Here is an 8,764-nt window from a genome sequence, read left to right as displayed (position 1 = left end):
AGGGCTCTTCTTGCTCGAGCTCTGCAGACACAGGGGCACTTTAGCCACCCTGACCCCTCCCTGACGAAGCAGCCATTGCGAGCTTCTTTCAAACCCAGACACCCATATAGTGTATCCCGTGGACCCACCTCTGACTGCTCTAGACCCACCTTAGGCTACTTTGGAGTTACCTCGAACCGGGCCTTCACATTCCAACGTGTTCGATGCCCATGACATTCTCCATTGCCATCGATCCAGGACATGCTCCATTGCCATCGAGCTACCTACCCATGCGACGTAGAAGAGGGAGACCTCTTGTACATACTCATTATCCCCATGCTTGATATTTTGGAGAGTGGTATACCATCTATTAGGGGCTGATGCTCCACTCATGGTATTCCTTGATGAGATTTCCATGGACAATTTTGTATCATTTAAGTGAGATATATTTGTTTTGTTTCTATTTTATTTTTTGTTCCATGGCAAAATATGCCATGGACATTATTGTATCACTTTGGTCTCATAGGCCCATTGGGTCTTTAGTAGACGCTTGATATATATATATATCTCGCGCCCATTCAAGCCGAGAGATTATGTTGGTCATTGAGATTGTCTGTGTCTAGGTAGGGGGGAGACCATGTCTGTATAGAAGTTAGGCACAATACTCTCTCTCTCTCTCTCTCTCTCTCTCATGATAGAGTTGGTATGGGGAGAGGTAGTCGGGGAGGACATAATCGATCTCGGAGAAGTAGTCGAGGAGGACACCATCGATCTCGGAGAAGTAGCCCAGGATGTTGGGGCGACCACTAACGTAGTTGAGAGACTCAATCCTGGCTTGAGAAGGATGCAACCCTCTCTCTCTCCCTCTCCCTCCCTCTCTCTCCCTCTCTCTCTCCCCCTCGATAGAGTAGCCAACATAGATGGAGCAAGCCAATAACTTGTTCATTAGTTAATTGCATGGCCGCATTAATTAATACTGAAAAAAACTAGAGAATTGAATGCGTAACTTTGGACTGAGCCAAGGCTAAGTCCCATATCGTTTGCCCCCTCCCACAGAGAGGTTTTCCTGGATATGGCGGCCCTGCTACGAGCCCCGTACTCTCTTGTCCCGCTCTCCCTGCCCTGCAAGCCCTTGCGGTCGCGTTCTCGAACAACAAGATGTCTTCACCCATGCGCCCCTCTCATCATTAGAGATTCAGCGCAGACAAGCCCTGCCCAACTTCTCACCGGCCCCATATCCAAAACCCTAGTCGCCATTTCGAAAACCCTTACCCTAACGCAGAGGGTGGCGGAGACCCTAATCACGTCTCTGCGCGATCTGAGTGCGCGTCCGGAGTTCTGCGAGGAGGCGGCGATCAAGGAGCTCAGGAGCAATCTATCTATGGCGGCTGTGACGGCCCCGATGTGCTTTGCGGCCATATCGACGGGCTCTGTGAACACGCCTTTGACTGTGGTTGCATCCGGCATGGCGAAGTGGCTGGAGCTTTACAGTGGGGTGCTGATGGTGAGGGTGCTTCTGAGCTGGTTCCCCAACATTCCATGGGAGAGGCAACCCTTGCAGGCCATCCGTGACATGTGCGACCCATACCTCAACCTCTTCCGCAACATTGTCCCTCCCCTCTTCAACGCCCTCGACGTCAGCCCCCTCTTGGCCTTCTTGGTCCTGGGCCTCCTCACCTCCATCCTCAACACCACCATCCAAGCCTGAATCATGGTGTAGCCATGGCCAAGGTGCTCTCTCTTTCTCTCTTTTTCTTATCATGCATCTTGGCTATCTCATGGTGATGTATGCCAGCATTCCTGTGTGCGTGCCCTCATGTCTAAGAACGTGTCCTCTAAGTCATGGTATGTCCTCATGGCCGTGTGTGTGCCCTCATTATCGTGTGTATGCGCCCGTGGCCATGTGTATGTGCTCTCACTACCATGTGTGTGTTACAATTTCATAGCCATGTATGCTGAGTTATCTGTTTATTGTTGTTCACCTGTTGATTTATTATAAGATATATGTGTTACTTCCAGCTTAGGCATCAGGAGAAATCATCAGAACAGAGCTCATTGTTTTTGCTTAGTTACCTTAGTTTGCTACTCCATGCAGTGTTGCTCCTGTTTTAAGCATCAGTTACACTTGGCTAGCACCTATAGTTTTGTTCCATAGCTTTGATTGAAAGCCAACTCATGGAAAATGAGCATTGTCTCATGGATTACATTTGTATCGGATTTAAGAGCCAGTCTTTCTTGACAGCAAGTAATTACTAATGAGGTTGTTTTATGTTCCCCCATGCTCAGTTAGAGCTGGCAAGAGGTAACTTTAGAACCTTTTTGTTCCTTTGTAATGCAATGAGAATGGGCTTGCAATTTATGTACCTCAATTTGGTCTTTCTCAGCTGGTTTAGTTGTATCTGTTCTTTTTTACTTATAATGTCTTGTCTTAATCCGAGTAGCTTATTAATCCTTCTATTTTATTCTGCAATGTCATGTCTCTGTTTTGATTAAGCATATCAAATACAATCTAACTCATTGTTCTTATAAAAATGTGGAATGTGACCATTTACTCATAATATCCATTGTATAGCCCTAACAGCAGCCTCGATCTATTGCATGTTTTTTTTGGGGGGCCGGTAACACTGTCCCCCTCTTTGATGATCAAGGCTTCTCTCTGTGTTGAGTTCAAGACTCTTAAAGTAGTACAATGTCTCTTGATGATTATGGTCACTAGGAAGCACTCGTAAGGTGAGATATGCAACCAAACACAAGGATTGATGATCCAAGAGAATACTAGAATCGTGATGGTGACATGTTTTGTGCTTTACACAAAGCAGTTACGGTCTAATCACAATTGAGTGACTATTGGTGGAACGCTTATCAATTGTAAAGTTTGTACATACACTTAAGAGCATTCAGGTGCCTTTATCACCATGAGTTTCCTAGACTACTTTGTGAGGAGCAAATTAATGAGCTCAAGTGGCTAATGTTTTAAATTTCTATCATCTTCAAGTTCCGAAGATGATAGAAATTCTGGTTATGTTCCTTTTCATTCTATCTCAAATGCACACTTTGACCGTACCCTTGAACTCTTCCTCAAATTCTGGTTATGTTCCTCAAATAGAATGATTCTTTATTTGTGAACTTGTTACATGTAATGCTTACCTAAACGTATAATCTTACATCTCAATTTGAATTAATAAAATATTGTATTGATATTTATTTACTTTTCCATTAAGATTCCTTGCTAAAACTTGCAAGTGTATATTAACTTTTCATCATACTTGTAGTTTATCCAAAGGATAAGCATAGGGTGTTTTGATATGAGCTCCTCATGAAGCTAGACATAGTTGCAAAGTCGGAACATAAGCGAGATGTTTATTTCCTTAGCACTCTTTAAAGGACATGCCGTGCCCACATTAAATAGACAAATGTTTATAAAATCTCTAGAGTATTGAATTTCTAGAGATAAACACTTAAATAAATAACTTTCAAGATAATTATGAAATCGTATAATATTTGTAAAGACCAATAGTGATTGTGGGAAATGTGGGCTTATAACAAAAACCAAGTTAAAAACTTGAAATAAGTATTTTAAGAGGGGAGGTAGTGAAATTTAAACTCTAATATTGATTTCTTTGACACTTAATGTTTACTTTCAATGCGAAGATTTGATGCTTACCTAAAAAGTCTACAAGGACTTGCATGGGTAATTCTACAAGGACTTCCATGTATTATGTAAACAATAGGATTGCTTAGAAGGGTGTGAATGAAGATCAACACAAGATTATCAACGTTCAAAAAATGGAGTATTGGAGCTTTAAGAAATGTTCAATTTGTGAATGTGATTGAGAGGAGTAGATGGAGAGAACATAGCTCTCTCGTATGGTTTGCTTTGAGTAGGGTTCGTCCCTCTCCTTCCTTCCTCGATGGCATTTGCCAAACTAGAAGTGCTCAATCTCATTAGCTCCTCATTGAGTTCATCATGGGGGAGGTTGTTAGGCATCACTTTTTTTTTGAGACAGGATGATAAGTAAATGGATGGGAAGAAGTTTTCTAAATCCCACAGAAGACTGGGCCTTGTTACTACATAGGGACTCTTCCTCGTTCTCTATCCAAGAGTGCAACAGTTGGAGGAAACTCATAGTCACAAGGGGTTGGGAACTGTAACGGGGGACAGGACGGGAAAATACTTTTTTTAAAAGTTTTTCTACTCTACACTTATTCTACTTTGGAAGTATATCAAAATGAGCACAAATTTACACTAAAATGGTAAGCTTGAGTCATATTAACAAAATATGTTGATCAAGGAGTGAAGGCATTGACGGTTTATTGTATTAATAATTAAGTAGATACAAAATGAGTCATGACTCAAAGAGTCAGGACTAAGCCTTAAGGAGGCACAATACATGGAAGGACTCAAATGACAAAAAATGCTAAAGCCTAGAGGCTAGAGCTAAGTCGTAAGGCCCATGAATCATGATCCATGAATGATCATCCACGTGAAGTGCTCACCTCATGGTCATGGGTAGCTTGTGCCAAAGGAACATCAAGGTCATTCTCACTCTCATCCTCACTGGCATGTTGTTGTTGCACTTTATCCTCTTGTTGCTCTTCTGGTTGATTGTATTAATAATTAAGTAGATACAAAATGAGTCATGACTTAAGAGTCAGGACTAAGGCTTAAGGAGGCACAATACATGGAAGGACTCAAATGACAAAAAGTGCTAAAGCCTAGATGCTAGAGCTAAGTAGTAAAAGCATAGTTGTCAAGTACGAAACGAAGGTATGAAACAATTGTACTGGTGTACGGGACTTTAAAATTTTGAAAAATAAGTTCGATTGAGGTACGATACACTTTAAAAAACACTTGAAAAAAAGATATTTGTACACATTTAGAGATGCAAAGTCTAGAGAAGTTGTAATTTGTTATAAACTAGTACAAAAACTCAAGAGTCATGAACAATGAACACTGAAGATGCCATAAATAAGAGTCGTGGCCCACGGCCTATAATAGGAAATACAAAAAAGTGTGTTGTGTGACTAGTCACAACACTAAGTACAAAAATGTCCAAAGTCTAGACTCTAGAGACTAGAGTCTAGACTCTAGTCCTCCTCCTTAGAGAAATCACTAGGGGAAGGAATGCCCTTGCTACTAGAGGTGCTTCCATCATCAGAGGCCAACCCAAAACTACCCTCGTCACATCATACTCGGGCTCTCTGATGCCTGCAATAGGAGCATCCTCTTCTTCAACAACAGGTGCTAAAGTGCTCCTCGAAGTTGAGCTGGAGCCATGCCTCACATATGTAGCCGTCGGGGTCGAAGTAGGGCACCGAAGTAGGCCTCCTACTTGTGTGCCACCTCTAGCTGCGCGACCTCTACAAGTATGAGAAACTTGACGGTCAATCTCCTCTAGCTCCCTGTAGAGATCGGCATATATGGCCTCCTCGTCTAGATCTCGCTCCTTGTGGACACTCTTAAGAGTGTCTGCTTCTGTCAACTTGAACTTGTCGACATTCACCTGAAAGCAAAGTTCAAACATTTATAAATTATTAGACTTTAGTCATGCATTTATAAATCATTATTAATGAGTCGAACTTTAAACTCTGGAGATCTCCATGTCATGCATCTTCTCCACCATGCGCATGTTCACAGGCACGGCAATATACAAGCTGCTCTAACTGCATGGTGCTGAGACAGTCTCGTATCTTTGTGTGTATGAGTGAGTAGGAACTCCAGTTCCTCTCACATGCCCCCGAAGAGCAATCCTATGAAAAATAAGAGAGATAGAAATTAGAATGTAAGAACTAGTTAGTAGTTATACAACTCTAGAGTATACACTATATATTCAATAGTCACCTGTGACAAGACTCTCAAAGCCACTTTTTGTACGTGAGCCATTTGATAACCAAAATAACTCCCACCAAAAAAGTGGCCGGACCATTGACTCCCTACCTGAGCAAAGTGGGTTCGTGAAAGCGGCTCCCCTCTGATCATTATACCGAATGAGCTCTTGGAGGAAGTCTCTTTGCTCGTGGAGGACGGGAAGTATCCTTGGCAAGTAGAGCCTTGGTACTTTGTAGGCGGGATGCAACAAGGCCGCAAGATCATGGATAGCTATGTCTATGCATCCATTGCCACCTCCTTTCACAAGCGCCACGATCGAATCGCATCGCGGAGTGGGTGGAGGCTCAGTGGGATCCCTAGAATGCAAAATTTTCACTTTAAGGTTAAGTCTTTAAGGAATGAGAAAGAGATGTGAAAACGAGATTTGAAAACATGGGACATGGGTTTACCTAATCCCCTCCATAGGAATGTCAGGGTCCTCCTCATCAAGCACGGTGGTCGCACGAATCTCCGCTAGAGCCTCTTGCATATAAAGTGGGTGAGTAGCCCCAATGTGGAGCCCTCCATGTCGGCCATGCACAAAACCCTATACAAAGGAGTCACCACAATGACAATGGCACGCACCTCGCGCCAAAAGGACTCTCTCATGCATAGCCATTGAACGGCTCAGGCCTCGTCCGCACTAGTCACCAACTCCTCTCTTAGCCATGCGACAAAATTCGAGGAGACCACGGTCATCTGGAGCTTCGGTTGCATGTCGTATAGCCGCTCCAAGAGAAGCCACATGTAGGCAAACCGCGTGGAAGAGGGCTTCTTAAGCTCCAAGTCGCTTTGCTCGCGAAACATAGCGAGCACCTTTACCTTCTTTGTGAAGAAATTCACAATGGATAGACCTTGTGCAACCACCCTCTTCACCCACTCTAGCTTCCCCACATCCTCCATGAGCAGGTCTAGACAATGGGAGGCACAAGGAGTCCATACAATGGATGATTTCTCAATGCCACCCGTTTGCCGGTACGGGCAAAGCTTGCACGCCCATGGCTGAGAACTACCTCCATGAGCGGAGGGGGTGTAGTTAACCTCCTCCCACCATTTCCATCCCTTTGTCCTTCTACTACGGGAAGCCCCGGTACATGAGGAGGATGCAATGGTTGAAGATGGATTGAGAGAGGGAGAGAGACTAGAGACTAGAGTGCTTGTGTGAGTCTTGATAGCCTAGAGGCTTGGAAGTTGGAAGAGGCTTGAGGGAGAGAGACTAGAGACTAGAGTGCTTGAGCCTTGTGTGAGAGGCTTGGAAGTTAGAAGAGGCTTGAGCGAGAGAGACTAGAGAGAGTAGAGACTAGAGTGTGGCTTGCCGCTTGAAGCTTGAGCAATGAGCAAAGACTCAAGAGACTTCCTTGAAGACTTGAAGGTGTGTGTGAGGAAAAGTGTGTGTGTGTGTGTGTGTGTGTGTGTGTGTGTGCTTGTTCTTATATAGATAGGCAAGAGAGAGAGGCAACTTGGCAAGACTCAAGAGAAGAGGCAAGGGCCAAGGGCCAAGGGCCAAGGCAAGAGGAGACGACGTCCCCAAATGGCTAGATAAACGGTCACAAAACCGACCGTTAGGGAGCGCAACAACTCTCTGTCGTCCCCCATAGGGCCGTCCCCTGTCCTCGTCGTAGCTGCCCCATCCCCCTGTCCCTTGTGAGGGACACCTCCAAGGGGTCCATCCCCGTCCGTCCCCGTTGCTGTCGCATCTCGGAACGACGTCCCTGCATCCCAAGATCCCGTCCCCTATGACTATGAGGAAACTACCTACTCTAAACCACTCCAAGCACGAGGTGCTTGCTTCAAACCATATAATGCTTTCTTTAACCTACATACATGAGTGGGGTACCTCGGGTGTACATATCCTTCTGGCTGTGCCATATAAACTTCCTCTTATAAATCACCATTTAGAAATGCATTTTTCACATCCATTTGATGCATTTCCCAACCATTTGCTGCAGCTATAGCAATGACTACTCTCACTGTTCCCATCTTTGCAACTGGACTAAATGTTTCATCATAGTCCAAGCCTTGGGTTTGTGCATAACCCTTAGCTACCAATCGTGCTTTATGGCGCTCAATGGAACCATCTGATTTGCATTTTACCTTATAAACCCATTTGCAACCAATGACATTCTTGCCTCTTGTAGTAAGGCAACCAAATCCCAAGTTTCATTATGGACCAATGCTTCCATCTCAACATCCATTGCCTTCTCCCATACATGCTTCCCAATAGCTTTTGTATAGCATGTAGGTTCCACATGCTTCACCAAAGAGGTCATATATGCGTAATGCATAGCAAAGTCACGATATGTCAACCTGTCAAACTAGATACCTGACCCTTTGGTATCTTCGTAATGCATGCGGATCACTCTGAACACTTGTCACTCTAGCATGTGGAGGTACATATCTATCTTGCCTTGCACACCTGGTGTGCGTAAAATTGGTATGCCAAGTTCCTTATCCAAACTTTCTGAACTTGACGACTCATAACCTGTAATGCCAATTCCTTCAACCTTCTTTTTTCCTTTATCCACAACACTACTCCCAGTGCTCACACTATCATGTCGTCTCAAGTGTCCTGACCATGGACATATAGTGCTACTCTCAGACTCTGTTGGCCCAAACATAGAAATAGAACTTGTTTGTGGCAAGTTCACATGCACATTAGCATCAATGGAATCAATGACACCCTCATCCTTTGCCTTGTACCAACTAGCAAGTTTATCAAACACCACATCTCATGAAATAAGCACTTGCCTAGTATGTGGATTGTAACATTTATATGCCTTGCGATCATGTGCATACCCAACAAAAATGCACTTTTCTGCCTTAGGATCTAGCTTGTTCCTTCTCTCATCTGGCACATGCACATAAGCTATGCTACCAAACACTTTGAGGTGTCCAATGTCTGGCCTAAAACCTGTA

General features: G+C 44.0%; 1 pseudogene across 2 annotated transcripts; it reads left to right on the top strand.

Annotated features, from left to right (window-relative positions):
• The first annotated feature begins 980 nt into the window (after positions 1 to 980).
• Positions 981 to 2,356, top strand: LOC147611434 (ylmG homolog protein 1-1, chloroplastic pseudogene; annotated as a pseudogene). 2 transcript variants are annotated; one of them, XR_015263754.1, is made up of 2 exons: positions 981 to 1,710; positions 2,266 to 2,356. The product of XR_015263754.1 is annotated as a ylmG homolog protein 1-1, chloroplastic pseudogene, transcript variant X2 (transcript). The 2 variants fall into 2 exon arrangements; XR_015263753.1 differs by having other exon boundaries at positions 2,075 to 2,356.
• Positions 2,357 to 8,764: the final 6,408 nt, after the last annotated feature.

Source organism: Cibotium barometz, chromosome 47 (assembly GCF_041138505.1).
Source record: "Cibotium barometz isolate CiBa-2024 chromosome 47, ASM4113850v1, whole genome shotgun sequence".
NCBI lineage: Eukaryota > Viridiplantae > Streptophyta > Polypodiopsida > Cyatheales > Cibotiaceae > Cibotium > Cibotium barometz.
This window is presented reverse-complemented; position numbering and strand designations above follow the sequence as displayed.